Here is a 17,827-nt window from a genome sequence, read left to right as displayed (position 1 = left end):
CCCAAACTCTTCAGTCTTCTCTTCCAAATAATGCTGGTGCTTTACAAAATTCCCAGTGGTCCGTAGGATGGATCCATGACAGTTAGTAGTGTCAAACACTGCAGTGCAGATGCAGCCTATGCCTCCATCTATGCTAAAAATGTATATTTGCAAATAAAGATAAATATTTTTTAAAACACCTTCAGTGAACCCCTTTCAACCCAGATAAGAGCAATGGCCCTTGTTCCATCTTGATCAGAGATGTGGGAGTATAACCCACTGTGTCCACAAATTTACACTGTTGGAAATTATTTGCTCTCTGAACAAGTACTAAGAACAGGACATTAGCCCACTTTCCAACCACCTGTGATTAATGTATCTCATCCTTACAAATGCTTTCCTCCCCACAGAGTCAGCATCTGCTTTTTTATTATGCTGGTATAAATCCAGAATAAATCTACTGGTGTTCGCTGATTTATACATGGTTTATCCCAGCGTCACTGAGAGTTTAATCTAACCCCATACTGTCTGAGTAGCTTACGTGACACAGTATTTGCAAGTACCTGTGGTATTTCATAACACTTGTATCAATGTTAAACAACACCTCAACCTACATGTTAACAAGCAGGTAATTAAAAAGACATTAAAGATATTCAGTTCTCCAGCATGTGTGTGTGTGCAGTAAATACTTAAAACAAATCTACAAAAATATGTCTTCAAATGACTAAATCCAGTGCAGGTGTTTTCAGCTAAAATGTCTTCCTGGTTCAGCATAATTAATTACCCTTACACTTTCCTTAATTGCTGCTGGAAATGTTAATATTCCCTACCTTGAGCATTTCCCTAGCCAAGGTTCTCCAGTCAGCAGCACAACTGACTGGAGAACGTTGACATGATATGCCAGTTTTAAAAGACTTGAACTGGCTGTCAATGTTTCCCATCTGAATTCAAGGTGCTTGTGATGACATTTAAAATCCTAACCAGCTTGGGATCTTGATACTTGAGGAAACACCTCTCCCTATGTGTGCCTTTACAAAGATTAAGATCTTGGGGAGGGGGGGCACCTCTGTGTCCCGCTAGTGAGATTATTACTCTGTGTTGGGACATGGGAGAAGGTCTTCTCAGCTGTGGCACCCTAGTTGCGCATTGCCTTCCCCCTGGAGCGCCAACTGGTGTCAACACTCATGTCATTTCAGCATCAAGTTAAAACTTCACTGTTCACCAAAGATTTGGGCCTCATTAACTCATCCCAAATATGATTTAGATAGGTTTTTAAAACTTTTAAAATCTTTAACATCTGTTTTTATCTGTTTTTACTGAAGTTTAATATTTTAGTTAATTTAATTAGTTAATTGTTTTGAACTGTGTATACTGTTTTAATGCTTTGTGTAAGCCATCTTGAGATCTTTGATGGGGCATAAATATTTTAATAAATAAATAAACTAATAAACAAATAAGGTGGTTCTTAAAGGGCTCTGTTTTGTAATTCAGGAAAAATGAAAAGATTATATAGAGAGGTATTGGCTTATAGCCTTGCCTGATGAAACATGGATGGAAGCCCCATTGCAAGATAGCTTAACAAGAGAGAAGCATTCATAGGTCACCTTATGGAGACAGAAAGACAATCCCCCCCAGCTGTTTTACTGCCTGGAACACAAAATTCTACAATCTGTACCAATCAAAGTGCACAGTACCTAAAGCCAGGCAAGTTATTTTGGCACAGGAGGCAGAAAATTCTCTTACCTATTCCTGATACAATAATACAATACAATAATAAAAAATTAAATACAGTAACTGATTGTTTGTTGTCCTTTTATGGCACCCAAAATGTGTGTAGCTGCCTCACTCTGACTAATGATAAGGCCAGACTGACAAAAGGTGTGCTCACAAGACTTTCTCCCCTACTCCAGGAACTTGCTACCCTATTGTTTCTGTCATGTGATCAGAAATGGGTATATTTTATGATTTCACAAAACAACCAGTATAGGTTATGGGATTCAGCATCCTATGGGGCTGATTAGATATAGCACACAGAAGTCCATATTGACATTATTTTTCAATCACATTTGTAAATTTTAAATTATATAAGGGGAATACACATACACACATACATATTTGGCAAATCATATGTCAAGATGACTTCATACTTTATTGATGATACATTGCCTTCTGCATCAAAAATGTACTCCATTCCTTTTTCCTTTTAATTTTATGCAGCTTACTAGAGAGAAAATGGATCTACTACCACATTGCACAACTCCCAAGATGTTCCTAAGAACTTCATTTGTTTCTCCTATGAAAGGAACAATAAGCCACTATGGCTGATACCATGCTGGAGTTAATCTGCATACAGTGTGTAATACTCTCATTGCTACAATGCAATTATGCAGAGCATGAAATATTAATACAGAATGGCTTAATGTTTTTTTCTAACTTGTCACAGTAAAGGGAGCACTAAGTAGTGTGAAATTATTACATCCTATATTTCACAAAAACTGCAAAGTGTTCCAAAAGGGGTGGACTTTTTCTTGCTAATGACTGATAGACTAATCTGTAAAGCCTACTCTTTTTTTTTTTTTTTTTTTTTTTTTTTTTTTTTTTGCAGATGCATAATGCTTTGTGCATGGTTTTTGCCAGGATTCCTAAACCAAATTAAGAACAGGAATATGAAGAAAACTCCAGGAAAATTAGTCTGTAATTCTGTTTTCCTAGTACATCTGCCCTTTTGAATTTCAACTGATCTTGTGTCATTTTCCTGTATTGTTGTTTCTTGTGAGTTGCAGGCCTCAGATGCTTTGGTACATAAATAACATTGCCTGTTTTGTACTGACTTACAAGTTTTGTTATTTTGCAGTTGAATAAACAAAGGTTCTATTCTCATCAAGTTAACATGTTGCAAGCAGTGAGGAGTTTTCTGTAATACGTTCCTTTGGGGATTAATGGTGACACAAAGGTATTCCTTTTGTGATATACCAACATTAGTGGTAAGAGTATTACTTTCTTCATAGTATGAGCAGTCTGTTTTATTGTTTTTTTTCTCATGGAAACTAAAGTACATTTTGAGGGGATTTTTCAAAGCTTAGACCATTTTCTTAGTTTTTAGGTTTTTTCCACACACACAAACACACACAAGAAACAAATATTCAAAAGCAATAAGTAACAATGAGTAATGGATAAAATAAAGAAAAGAGTAACAGTGAATGACTCCTTCTACAAAGTCAGTTTCCAAATTGATTTTGGTGTGTGATATGGCACACTACATAATTTTTATTGTAGAGAAAAAAGCAACAACAAAAAACAAGCTTCTTGGACCAAAATTTTGCATAAATGCACCACAAATCATACATAGAATATAAATATATCACCTGCACCTATTTGATCAAAACATATGTAATTCATCTATAAACATACTTAAAATTGGGGCTGACACATACGTCTGACAACTTATTCCACTTTGAGCAGAATTCATCATCACCCATTCTATTTCTCACAATGCATTGCTTTCAGTGAGCTTTATGGTCAGGTTATCCACATGCTTCTAGATCAGAGTTCAACATAACTGACAGAGAAGTCATTGTTTATGAGGCATGCCAGCTAGTCAGAGATCTGAGCTTTTGTAAATAAGATTTTTCAGGGCCCAGTTGAATTTAGGAAGCATTTAGACTAATAGCAAAATGAGACTTTCTTAAGCTGGCACTTGAGATACTGGTATTAATGTTCTTTAGAGGGATAGAGTAGCAAGTCTGAAATAGGACCTTATTCATTTTGAGATATGAGGGGATGATTTCTCTCTGCTTTTCTCAAGCCTAATGATAAAGATGAAAATCCACATGGTTGACTCTTTGAGAATAGCCTAGAGCAGACAGGATATGATGGTATTATCTGAGCAGATGGGGAGTTGAAACTAACCAGCATAAAATGCTAACTAGTGAGAATTTAAACAGCATTTTTGAAGATCCTTTACCCTGAAATGTCCAGCCACCTGAATGCTAATCAGAATAGTTTAAAGAAAGTATAGTTCTGTAGGTAATCCTGAAAAAATTGGTTACTCATTTTAAAGATATTTATTACTTTGTTATTTTATTAGGGGCTATAATTATCTCTGAGGAAAACTGGGGTTTAGGGCCAAAATTGTACATCTGTGGAGAACCATCTTATCCCAAGGACCTCTGTGAGAATGGGCTTTTAGACCATCCCTAATTTTCTTTAAATATTCTTTAAAACATCCATCTACCACATCACTCTGAACACAACCCATCTCACCTGATTTTGGAAGCTAAACAGAGGCCCAGTACATACAGGCCTTTTAGGCGCCCTCGTCATGTGCTAGGGGTTGGCTGAGGGCAGAGCGTCCACACGCCCCTCAACCCTCGCACGTGGCGAGGGCGTAACAACGGCTGCGCCCTGTATACATGGGTGCCGCCATTGTTACGTAAGTGCTGCATGGTGTGTGCACGGCACCGCCCAGCACTTACATAACGAGTGTGGCACCATGGCTTCAAAAGAACCCACTTTTGTGGGTTCTTTTTCTGCCGGTGGGAAGCCTCACGGTTTGGCAGAAAAATAGGTGCCAGCAGGCCGCCCTTTTTGGGCAGTCTGTACCGCGCCAAAGTCAGGATTAGATAATATAGTACCTGAATGGGAGACTACCAGCCAGTACTAGTGATCACTTGGTAGGGATAGGAAAGAGTCTACCTAAAATCTGACAAACATCTGCCAATCAGAATTGATAATCCTGGGCTAGATAGAAGAATGGACTCATATCCTCCAACATTTCACAGATGAAAACTGGGACATGTGTGGCCAAGCAAAATCAAAGTATGGTCAACATGGTAAAAGTAATGAATGAGGAATGACATGTGAACTAAGAGAGGCTGTAGGAATGTGCTTTTGTCTCAACCAACTGGGAAGAGCAAGTTTTTGTTCCTTCCTCTCCTTTCTCTCCTGCTGAATTAATCCACGTCCCCTGAGCCACCATGGCCAGAGACGTGCATTTGCTGCCCTCTTGAATGAGGCCAGCAGCCAATTAGATGTGTTGTTTCTACCCCACATCAGGGAAGGGTTGGGGGTGGAGCTGAGGCTATTTAAGCCAGCACCGCCCTTCCTTATCCCTCTTTGCAATTGTTGTCCCACCCTCCCACCTCAACTTCAGTGTGGCTGTGTTGGTTGCGTTAAGGGCTGGGTAGGAATTTTTCTCCCCTTTCCAAGGGTTTTTTTTTTTACCTACCCTTGTGTTGTTCAGGGACTTGGAAAATTGGCTTAGGTGTGGACTTAAATAGGCAGTCACTGGCTGTTGATGGGGGGAGAATTAGTTGTCGGGTGTACACCTATGGCACCCGCTTGGGGTGAAAGTTAGGCCTCTTAAACTTTCTCTTTAGGTCTTGTGACTAAGGAGAGAGCGAAAGAGACCTTCCTTAGGGCTGACATGGGATATAACCCTCAATCAAGTCCTGTGAGTTGAGTGAGGAAATCTCAGGATGGCGTTCCAGATGCGAGCTGGCTGGGGAGCAACCCAGTCATGGGTTTTTCCATGGAGCTTAGGTGTTTTGCCCAGGGGAAGCTGAGGAGGTGGTCTGAGGAATAGACCACCTGCTACAGCTGCTCCCACACCAGGGACCTTATCGCACATACAATTTTAAACGTTCTGGGGACCGAAGCAGGACGCTCGTGTGCGTGCATGTACTGCAGAAAACGGAGTTTATCGCACACGAATACGTCCTCCAAGAGGCCCTGTTCCGTCACCCGGCACGCACCCGTTCGCGTCCAGTCCTGACGGGCGTGATTTTTTGCTGACAGAAATCCATCAGGCAAAAATCACACCCTTCAGGACTGGACACAAACGGGTGCGCACCGGGGGACGGAACAGGGCCTCTTGGAGGACGTATTCGTGTGCGATAATCTCCGTTTTCTGCAGCACACACACGCACACGAGCGTCCTCCTTCGGACCCCAGAATGTGTGTGCAATAAGGTCCCAGGTTGCTCCCTTAAAATTTTACAGGTTTTCAAAAAGACAGTTAAATAGGTTAATTCAATAAAGTGGCCCATTTTACAACCCATATATAGGATGTGCCTGGTCTCTTATTTCAAGTTGGACCTTTTGCTCTTTTAACTCATTTTGCAGCAACTGAAATAAACTGAAGACAAAGCAAAAAGTGGGGGGATAGAGAAACTGGAATATTTTAAGAGCATCAGGAAAGGTAGGTCAACAGAATTAATTGGTATTTTTGTTACCACACTGGGGTAGTTGGACTTATGATGTCTGACATTGTATAGGGCAATTTGCTTTTTCCTAAACATCTGATTCTTCGCTAAAAGTCTTTTTTAAAGAACTGACTGGTAAAATTGGACTTGTGGACAATGAGGAGATCCTTGGAGTATAAGGTCTTCTGAAAGGCCTGACTCTTATTGGAAAGGTTCATTTACTCACTCAGCAGCACTAGTCAATGCCATTTTACCAATGCCCTGGTAATTCTTTCAGCAGAAGCTAGGTGGTATAATAGATGATAGAGAACAGGAAGCCATAGCTATAAGATCTGGCTGTTTCCCAGGTGAAATAGTGAGAAAGCCCAGATGGCAAGGTCTGATTAATCGGAGTTTTAAGTTTACAATTCATTCATCAGTCAATTCCACAAACTAATTAGATAATTTTTCTTCATTCTTTCTCAATAGTTATCTCTGGTTAGCTATAGCATTATGAGCTCTATAGACAGGCTTCAAGGGACAAGTTCTGTTTTAATCATAGAATCATAGAATCGTAGAATCATAGAGTTGGAAGAGACCGCAAGGGCCATCCAGTCCGACCCTCGGTCATGCAGGAAATCTCAATCAAAGCATCCCCAACAGATGGCTATCCAGCCTCTGTTTAAAGAAATCCAAGGAAGGAGACTCCACTACACTCTGAGGGAGTGTGTTCCACTGTCGAACAGCCCTTACTCTCAGAAAGTTCCTCCTCATGCTGAGGAGGAATCTCTTTTTCTGGAGCTTGCATCCATTGTTCTGGGTCCTGTTCTCTGGAGCAGCAGAAAACAAGCTTGCTCCCTCCTCAATATGACATCCCTTCAGATATTTAAACAGGGCTATCATATCACCTCTTAACCTTCATTTCTCCAGGCTAAACATCCCCAGCTCCCTAAGTCGTTCCTCATAGGACATGGTTTCCAGACCCTTCACCATTTTAGTCGCCCTCCTTTGGACACGCTCCAGTTTCTCAATGTCCTTTCTGAATTGTGGCGCCCAGAACTGGACACAATATTCCAGGTGGGGCCTGACCAAAGCAGGGTACAGTGACACTATTACTTCTCTTGATCTAGACACTATACTTCTATTGATGCAGCCTAAAATTGCATTGGCCTTCTTACCTGCTGCATCACACTGTTGACTCATGTTCAACTTGTGGTCTACTTGGACTCCCAGATCCCTTTCACATGTAGTTTCATTCAGCCAGGTGTCCCCCATCCTACATCTGTGCATTTTATTTTTCCGCCCTAAGTGCAGTACCGTACATTTCTATGTGCTAAAATTCATTTTGTTAGCTTTGGCCCAGCTTTCTAGTCTATTCAGGTCATTTTGAATTTTGATCCTATCCTCTGGAGTATTAGCTATTCCTCCTAATTTGGTGTCATCTGCAAATTTGATATGCCCCCAATTCTGTCATCCAAGTCATTGATAAAGCTGTTGAATAGCATTGGGCCCAGGACGGACCCCTGTGGGACCCCACTGGTCACTTCTCTCCAGGATGAAAAAGAGCCATTGTTGAGCACCCTTTGGGTTCGGCCAGTCAACCAATTACAAATCCATGTAACAGTTACCTTGTCTAGCCCACATTTTACAAGCTTGTTTGCAAGAATATCATGGGAAACCTTGTCAAAGTAGAGTTTATTGTTTTGATTATTGTTTGATAATCAGGTTTCGTTATTTTATTTAGATAGTTAATCAGATCCTTGGCAGTTCTCAATGCATGTAGAGTACTTTGGTCTGCAAAGATGGAAAAAGGAAGGCCCTATACAGACTGACCCAAAAGGCCAGTGTTTGGGCAAAGTTGGGACGTAGCTTTCTGATGTCACATGCCCTGACTCCATCCCCAGGACACCATGATGCCGTGCATCACTCCAGATAGTGCATGACATCATGGCATGCCTCTAGCACTTTGTCCAGATAACGCAGTGCTGAAGGGGCACCATACCGCTGTGCCACCATTGCTATGGCGCACTTTGGAGGGTGCAAAAAGGAGCTGCTTTTTGTGGCTCCTTTTTACACCCTCCAAAGGCTGGAGCGGGGCTGTGATGTGAGGTTGCTGTGGCCCCAATCCAGCCAGGAAAGGGGCGGCTTCCCACCACCCCTTATGGGCAGTCTGTAGAGCCCCGAAGTCTCTTAGCTTAAGATCATTTGTTAGTCCCAGGTAGGATAGAATCAATGGGAACATAGTAAATCATCACTTGTAAAAGCTGATCTACTCTAGCTGAAACTATCACATGCATTTAGGACACTGTATTCTATCTGTCCCTACATTTTTGGAAGTGAGCAACCAACAAACATTATTAGGCATTCCAAATAAATATAAAGAAAATGTGAGAGAAAAGTGATGAGCTGGTATGCAGCCCCTACCTTCCTTTGTATCTGTCTTTGCCACCATCTACACATGTAGAGCACAACTTTTAAAGGGCCAAACCTGTCCTGTCCATGGAAATATGCCCTTGTGGTCCTGATTTCCTAGGGTTTTTAAGTACAGAGAGAATCTCCTAAGGAGATAAAAGAGTTTTCTCCTTTGAAAATAATCTCTCTGGGTATGGAGGGTGACAGAAATGATAGCTAAACCCAGCCCCCCCCCCCCAAAAAAAAAAACATAGTATGCTCATAATCCAATACTCTTCCCTCCACATTCTTTTGATCCATATTTAGAATGCCTGAAAAGGGCTACAGTTAATGCGTTCTTCAACATGCTAATTGCTACTAGCATAAAGAAGATTAAAATCAGGCTGATGTAATTAAACCAATTTTATTCTTGAAACATATTTTTCATCAATTCAATATCTTGTAAAAGCTGTTGTTGGCACTGTGGGCATATTTTATGCCTGTTGCTACTTCTCAGTGGAATTTATAGCTGAGCCTGCTAGACTGAAAGAAACACAATACTGTTGGCCCTCTGTATCCATGGATTCTTTATCCACTGATTCAGCCACCCATGGTTTGAATATATATATATATATATATATATATTCCTAAAAGCAAACCTTGATTTTGCACCATTATACTGTATAACGGATATCCATTTACTATGCCATTGTATATAACAGGACTTGCACATTCATGGATTTTGGTATCCATGGGGATGATAGAATAATAGAGTTGGAAGAGACCTCAAAGGCCATCTTGTCCAACCCCTTCCCATGCAGGAATACCCAATCAAAACATCTCCAACAGATGGCCATCCAGCCTCTGTTTAAAAACCTCCAAAGAAGAACATTCTACCACACACAAGGGAGTGTGTTCCATGTCCTAGTCTCTGGAGCAGCAGGAAAAAAGTTTTCTGCTTCCACCATATGGCATCCCTTCAAATGTTTAAACAGGGCTACCATGTCACCCCTTAACCTTCTCATCTCCAGGCTAAACATACCCAGCTCCTTAAGTCAGTCCTGATAGGGCATGGTTTCCAGACCGTTCAGCATTTTGGTCACCAGCTTGTCTACATGCTTTTTGGAATGTGGTGCCCTGGAATTGGTGTCCTAGAACCAACCCCCAGTGGATCCCAAGGTCCCACTGTATACATTCATTGAGATGATAGGATCATTGAAGGAATGGGCAGGAAAAACTGTGTTTGTTCCTGCCCATTCCTTCAATGATCCCATCATCCACACAATACATTGGAATATGCGCCTCAGAATGTGGTGGAGTCTCCTTCTTTGGATGTGTTTAAACAGAGGCTGGTGGACGGCCATCTGTCAGGAATGTTTTGACAGTGTATTCCTCCATGGTAAGGGGTTGATTAGATGACCCTTATGGTCTCTTGCAACTCTATAATTCACCCTCACCTGCCTGTGCTTCATACCTGGAGACATACTTACCACACAGCTTGAATGAAAGCCAGATTATAGGAGCAAAGGATGGAAGGAGCTGTGGCTCATTCAGTTTCTACTGTGGAGATTTTAAATCAGAATTTTAAGCAGCTGAGCCAGACTGCATGTTCCTGATGTAACAGTGACACCTACTGTTGAAGAGGAAACCAGCACAAGCACTGAAGAGGCCAAAACTAGTTGATGGTCCAAAACACACTGCAGAAATAATCCAGTTTGAGATGATGATGATGATAATAATAATAATAATAATAATAATAATAATAATAATTTTTATTTATACCCTGCCTTTCCATAAATATGATCAAAGCGGCTCCCTTTAACTGCCCTGGCTTAGTGTTAGGGAATCCTGGGAATTGTAATTTATTGTGGCACCAGAGCTCTCTGACAGAGAAGGCTAAATGTCTCACAAAACTACAGTTCCAGGGATTCTCTAGCATTGAGTCAGGGCAGTTAAAACGGTTTCAAACTGGATTATTTCTTTAGTATGTTTTGGATCAATTTTACCCAAACTCAGAGTTAGCAGACCCATACTTTGAACCTAGGGTGTTCAGAATTCAAGTATATATAATGAACCCTGACTTTGATCAACTTAAATTGTTACATTTTTGCAAACAAAATTGAAATTAATTATGAGTAAATTTCTGACTGTGCAGTCTTGGTGTATGTGGAGATGTTGCTTACTGTAACTGCTTAGATGATTCATGGGATTGTTGGAAAAATCCACTAAAGCCTGGGTCAGACCGCCCAAAAAGGTCAGCCTGCCAGTGACCTACTTTCCTCTGGAGGGAAGCCGCAGCCGCCAAACCATGTGGCTTCTCTTCAGAGGAAAAAGAACCCGGGAAAAGCGGGTTCTTTTTCCACTGCAGGGTGGATGTAACGAGGGCGGCACACTCGTGATGTAAGCAACACACAGCAGCGTGCAGATGCTGCATGTCACTTACATCACAATGGTGGCTCCCATATACACAGGGCACCATCATTGTAACGCCACCCGTACGTAGTAGGGTTAGGGACCGTGTGGTTGCCGTGTGATCCCTAACCTAAAATCAGCAAAGGTACACCGCTTGTTGGCGGTATGTACTGCACCAAAATTCACATAGTAAATGTATTTGTAGCAAATGTGGTATAGTGGTTTGAGTGTTGGACTAGGACTCTAGGAGACTAGGGTTCAAATCTCCATTCATTCATAGAAACCCACTGGGTGACCTTGGGCAAATCACATTATCTCAGCCTCAGCAGAAGGCAAAGGCAAACCTCCTCTGAACAAATCTCACCAAGAAAACCCTGTGATATGTTCACCTTAGGATTGGAAATGACTTGAAGGCACAAAACAGGAGCTATATTGTCAGAATATTTTAACTTTAACTCTTTCATTACTCTTTTCTAAAGATACTGATCAATTTTTAAATTACATCTGAAAATATGCAATGGCTATTACAATAGGGAAAACTATTGGTTTGTATCCAGCCTTGTCCAAGTACACGTTACATGCTCTCATCAATTTTAGGGTTTTTCCCCTCCTTGCTTGTGTTGGACTTCTTCCAATGACTGGTAGCTGATTGTTGCTATAGCATCAATAAAATGTCCAAGTATTGTAAAAGTATGATTTGTCTCTTCTCCTGCTTGTTGCAACAGACCACCTGCTTCCACCTGAGGGCATCATATTGTTCTACTAATTTTATAAACCAAATACAAGAGACAGTGATTAGTAAGAGAAAAACTTGAGAAGATGCGTGAAATCATGACACAGAGAGATAGGGAAAGAATGTTATACTAAGCACGTCATGTTCCCAGGGTGCTGTTCAGTGGCATGCAAGTTTGGCCATTAAAAAAACCACATTGGAATATGGTCCAGCTTTCATCCAAGTTCATAATGTTGAAATGAGCTACTCACCTGAAAAGTGAAACAGAGTAGAGGCTAGGCCTCCTTTACCCAGAATTCTAAAATCCAAAATTCTCCAAAATCCAAAATTGTCCACATGGGTGACTGAGATAGTGATATCTTTGCTTTCTGACAGTTCAGTGCACACAAACTTTGTTTCATGCACAAACGTATTAAAATATTATGTATAAAATTACCTTCAGTCTATGTGTATAAGATGTATAAAAAATTAATTTCACATTTAGACTTGGGTCCCATCTCCAAGATATCTCATTATGTATATACAAATATCCCAAAATCTGAAAAAAAAATCCAAAATACCTCTGGTCCCAAGCATTTCAGATAAGGAAGACTCAACATGTAGTTTCATTTCTTGTTAAACATTTTGTCCCCATGCAGACATTACTGGACAGTGCTTTGGTAGACAATTCTTAATATTTTATGACACAGATTGGTTTGATTATGTGTCATGTTTATCTTTCCCAGGATTCTGTTAGCTGGTTTCCCAGTCTATTCTTAAACTTCTAAAGGGGTGGGGAAATCCAAACTAATGCTCTCACCCACATTTATAGTAAATTCAGCAACTTGTTAAACTTTTAATTTGCCACTCTCCTTTCCAGGTCCAATGAATTACAGCAAAAACATTAACCTGTTTCTCTCAGATTATATGATGGTGACCACAAAATTGGTATAGAGCTGGTAGTTTCTCACTGAAAACATTAGAAAAAGCAGGTCTATTCTGGGACAGCCATTAATCACTGTATTGTTTGGGCTGAATCAGGACTTTCTGTAGGCGTTGTATGATATGTCCTTGCAGTGGCTTTCTATCCACAGTAAACTTTCAACCCTACAGCAGTTAACCTTTGTGTACCAACCATAATACCTATGATGTAATATTAGCTTTCAGCTGCCATTATAAAGCTGAGGGCATTCCTTCTCCAACCTTTGAGAGAAACAAGGTAATGCTTTTACTGGGGTGAACTATAATTCACTGTTAGAAGTGCACTGAAATAGAAACCAGCACGTTTACTGAGGCTTTTAACAAGTGACCAGAAGGTTTTTTGCAATCAATCCGGTCAAAGCTTGATGAAAACTGGCATTCCCGTAGTGAGAAATAATTCACTCCTTTCCACTCTTCTCTTTCAGCTTGTCATGAGCACAGGGATGACAAGACTGAATGAAAACACATCAGATACTGAAATTCATTGATAACTCAATGTTCAAATGGAGTCTGTAATGAGAACATGGCACCCAATGCAGACCTGCTGTGAAAGGAATCAGTGCAGCACCCACTCAAAATAGAAAAGAAAAGAACATCCACAACTTGCTAGTAATATGCAGAGAGTTAGCTCACTTGTTCCTTTGTTAGAGTTGATCTCTGTTTCTAGAGCCTAAGAAAAGTTGGGGGGGGGGGGTTCAAGCTGAATGAACCTCTGGAATAAGACAGTAAAGATAAATCAGGTGCCAGTTTTGATGTGGAAAACCAACAGGAAAAAATGGGAAAATATCCAGGAAGACAAAGATGTTCAAGAGATTTGATCTTTGCACATTCTGATATGAACAGGCCTGATCCCCAATATTTCTAAATTTGGTTATGGAGTCCTTGACTAAAAAATGTATCCAAATGCATTTATTAAGTATGTAAAGGGTTGTTGTTTTTTCCCTAAAGAAACTGTGCTTGGGGTACATCTTTTGGGAAATAATTCATTTAGAAATATGCATTTTGTGAGAAATGTGTTCATAGGTACTTAGGGGAATATATATTTACATTAAGAATTTTTTAAATTACAATTAAGATTTAGGAGATTATCACACATGCCTTTTAAACCATGATTCCAATGAGAAGCAAGCAGTATCACAATGCTGTTCACATGATGCCACTTCCCTCCCATCCCTAACCCATTCCTTTTCATTTACTGGGGAAACATGTGACTGAACTACCAATTGCACAATGCCACAGGTGTGAAAAGTCACTTCCAGGGCATCTGCACAATTGGTAGTCACGTAGTGTCACTGTCCCCTCCTCCCCCCCTTCCTCGCCTCCTCCTCTCCTTTTATTTATTTTTTTCATTTTTTGCACAATTTTTGAGATCTGAAGCCTCAACATTTTGAAAAATCCTTTTAAAAACTTTAAATCAGGGCTGCAGAGCTCCATGACTGCACAAAAAGAGTTCATTTTTTTTTTTTTTTACAAAAAAAGCAAAGACATGCTGGGTAAGGCATAAGGGGGAGAAGGGTGGCCTAAGGGAGAGGAGAGGAAGGACCATGGTGCTGGCAGTAGCCCTGGTTGCAGTGATGGCTGCTCCAAAATTTGCCATTTTATTTTGGCTTGCAGGATTGCAGCACAAAAGGGGCTGGTGTGATAATGTCCTTAAATTTAAATTTTATCTCAAAATAAAAATACACAATGGGGAAACAGGACAGAAAAGTCACATGAAAGTAACATAGAAAGGAAGTGTCTTTCTAATCCTGTAGGTAAAAGTCATTTTATCAATACTAGGTAGGTAGCTTTTGCTTGGAAGGTACAGTATTGGACTGAGGCTTAGACCAGTGCTACTCAAAGTGCTAGTCAGCTGTAGTGTTAAGCAGACTAAGTCTTTAGGCATTCCATTAAGTGGTAGTCCACCGGCGGGTCCTCTTCCACAAGACACCGGCTGCCATTCACTGGAGAGTGTTGGAATAGTAACAAGACGTATAGTTGAGTCATTATAGGGTTAATGGTGAGCTACTGAGAATACAGATGATCTTCAACTGTGTATGTATAGCTCTAATCCACTTTTGAGTCTTCATAAGGCTAGCTTTAGTTGTGAGTTTCTCTCTCCCTTTTTTACTCACTTTTACTCACTCACTCTCCCTCTTTTACTCATTTAGCCTTCTTTTCTGTTGTATTGTATTTATGTTATTTGCTTCAATATAGTTTGTATTATCTGCTATTTTGTTATTGTGCTTGCCATTATTACTATAGTTTATTTTGTATCCTTTGTATATATTGGTTTTATATACTTTTGTTATATACCTTGTTTGTTATCCTTTTAAACAAACATAGATAAAGCTTATTTATAGTACACTTTGTTTTGGTCTTTTGAAATCCATTGTTTAAAGAGAGAGTTTCTAGAAAAAGGAAGTGAGTCAAATGTAACTAATGGGCATGATGTATTAATAGTCTCTGGCACATTGATGGATAGTTAAAGAACACATATGTGGACAACCATCTTATTCAAATGACCACTGTAAGAATGGGCATTTAGTCCCCTCCCTAATTTTCTTTCAATGTTCTTTAAAAGTTCTCTCCACCACATCACTCTGAATGCTTGCCATCTTACCTAATTTTGGAATTTAAATAGGGTCAGGCTTAGTTAGCACATGGATGGGAGACAGCCTGGCAATACTAAGGCTCTTCAGGTCAGACTAGAAAAGAATCCTGCCTGAAACCTTGCAGAATCTCTGCCAATCAGAGTTGACAATATTGTGCTAACTGGAAGAATGCTCTCATTCAACATAAGAAGTTTATCACACTAGGGAGATCCTGAAGAAAAACAGGGTTTAAACAAGATATGATTTTTTTAAAAAAACACCACAAATACCTCAAGTTTATCAGACAACATCACTGTTAAAATGAAATAACGTGAAGTTAAACTGAATGTAAAGCAGAGAATACAGGCAGCTTTTTACTTTTGGAACTTCCTGAAAGTAAAAAGCTGCTGGTTTTCTCTGCTTTACGTTTGGTTTAACTTCACGTTATTTCACTTTGGGGGTCATTTTGTGTGATAAACTTCCCACATTTGCAAATTTCCTTTAAATCTAAATCTCTTTTAAATCCTGTTTTTCTTCGGGATCTCCCTAGTATGATAAATTTATAAGATACTTTTCTATAGTGACTACTCAAAGTGGTGTTCCATGGATCAGCTATCAGTTCCTGGGGAGCTTCTAGGAAAGTAAGGGGTTGTACAGACAGTCTCTAAGGGACTGTGCAATGCCACCCCTTTCCTAGCCAGATAAGGGCCACAGCAACCGCACATCATGGTCCCAATCCAGCCTTTCCAGGGAGCAAAAAGGAACCACAAAAATGGCTCCTTTTTGCACCCTGGAAAGGGCACGATAGCCACGATGCTGTGGCTATACAGCTCTTCTTTAGCGCTGCATCAAGAGGACACAGTGCAGGAGGAGCGCTATGATGCCGCATGCCATGTGGTCCCTTTTGCTATTTTATATAAGGGACACTGTTTTATTATGCCATTGTATTTATGGGACTTGAGCATCCAAAGATTTTGGTATTGACAGGGGGTCCTGGAACCAAACCTCAGTGGACAACAAGGATTCACTTTATAGATAATGTGCATAATATGGTAACAGTCCTTGGCATATTGTGGAATAGCATAAGAAGCACTGAGGCAGAGTAGCAGTCATTTACATTTTTCTTCAGTGAATATTGTCATTACTTTGGGAAAAGGGAACAGGTGAAGTAAAATTTCAATATTCACAGGTGTATGACAAATAAATCAGATATTCTTGTTTGTTTTTTCTTATTGTGATCTGAAGTAGTAACTATAAATACAAGATGGCTGATTGGCTGGCTGCATAGCCTCTGTAGTCTGCCTTTAAGTAGTTCCAAAGACGTGGAAATGGAAAAATGCAGAAGAAGTTTATCATTTGGGGCAATTCATAGCTATCAAAGCAGAAGCCTCAATTTCCTTGAGGTCTGTTAGTCATGCTATACTATATGCCATGTATGCAGAGCATGGAAAATTATTTTTAAGATAACAGTTCCTAGTATCTTCCAGCCAGTAACTTTTCTATTTTCCCAATTTATGGTCCACATACTCTGGTTAATATGGCCCATGGGATGTTGTTGCAATCATGTCTATTCCAAAAAGAATTGAAAGGAAGGAACAAAGGAATAAATCATAGCAAAGCCACCATGTTGTTGTTGCTTTTAAGGCCATTGTGCAATGTGATTTTCTGCACACTTACTTGGAAATAAGTTCCACAAATTGCAGCCTTACTCTGAAGAAGCAACACCAAGGTTTACATTGGAATATAGCAGAAAAAATTGTACATATTCCTGTCTTGTTAGAGCATAAGTGTCGTCTGCACTTCCTCATACCCATGCATAAGCATGCTCCATGCAGTGCTGTGTTTTAAGGAAGCATTCTACCAAAGATCAGCAGAAAGGTGGCATATCTGATAAAGATGAATAGCTTCCTCAATCTGATGTTTAAAACTACCATCTGGGAGCTGAGCTCACTGACACTCTGTTGTGTTGACATTACATTGTGGGAGTGAAAACGGAAGCTAATGTCTGACTCCCATGATCTGTTTGGATTGTGTATGCAGAGTACAAATCTATTCAGATTGATCTGAGAGCATGAATGATTCATAAGGCACAAGAGCAGTGAGAAAGGTGAATTTGACGTGCCCAATGGAATTCCAAGGCCAACTCTGCTCTGCATGTTGAAAGCAGTGTTCATTTCTTCTCACTATGACTATGCACAATCAAAGTGGCAGTCAAAAGAATCTCGGAGAGCAAGATCCCACAGCTATCCATGTGACTGCTGTAATTGCTTGGAAAAGATTTGAACTGTGTGAAAAGAACAATATGAAGACATACTGTCAATCAGTATGAACATGATCATACAAGGGATATTTGTATGGGAGAGAGAGAACTGCAGAGGCTTTGACCCTAGGTCCACAGGCTCCAGAAGGAAGGCAGGGAGAACTGATTTGGAGAGGCATATTGAAAGGCACAGAGGTGTTAACACCCACTTCTTCACCTCCCCAGGAAGCAGCCTTTAGCTGTTGTGTTTTCTTTGATAAAGAAAAGAGAAGTTAACTGAATCTCTTCCATTGCTGTTGTCTGCTTCTTTATTCTAATCTTCAAAGTGGGAGCTCTCC

At 40.2% G+C, this 17,827-nt stretch overlaps 1 protein-coding gene across 4 annotated transcripts in view; it reads left to right on the top strand.

Annotated features, from left to right (window-relative positions):
- RALY (RALY heterogeneous nuclear ribonucleoprotein) overlaps positions 1-17,827 on the top strand; it is a 315,795-nt gene that overhangs the window by 239,423 nt on the left and 58,545 nt on the right. The window contains exon 1 of one of the 4 annotated variants that reach the window (XM_089514079.1): positions 2,627-2,690. The exons of the other annotated variants lie outside the window; for them this stretch is intronic. The gene's annotated coding sequence lies outside the window, so the exon portion shown is untranslated. Of the gene's footprint in view, positions 1-2,626; positions 2,691-17,827 lie in introns of those variants that run through there. 4 annotated transcript variants of the gene reach the window in all.

The sequence above is a fragment of the Sceloporus occidentalis genome, unplaced genomic scaffold (assembly GCF_023333645.1).
Source record: "Sceloporus occidentalis isolate IW3139 unplaced genomic scaffold, rSceOcc1.0.p SCAF_3, whole genome shotgun sequence".
Taxonomy (NCBI): Eukaryota; Metazoa; Chordata; class Lepidosauria; order Squamata; family Phrynosomatidae; genus Sceloporus; species Sceloporus occidentalis.
Note: the sequence above shows the minus strand (reverse complement) of the source record. Positions and strands in the feature narration are given on the sequence as shown.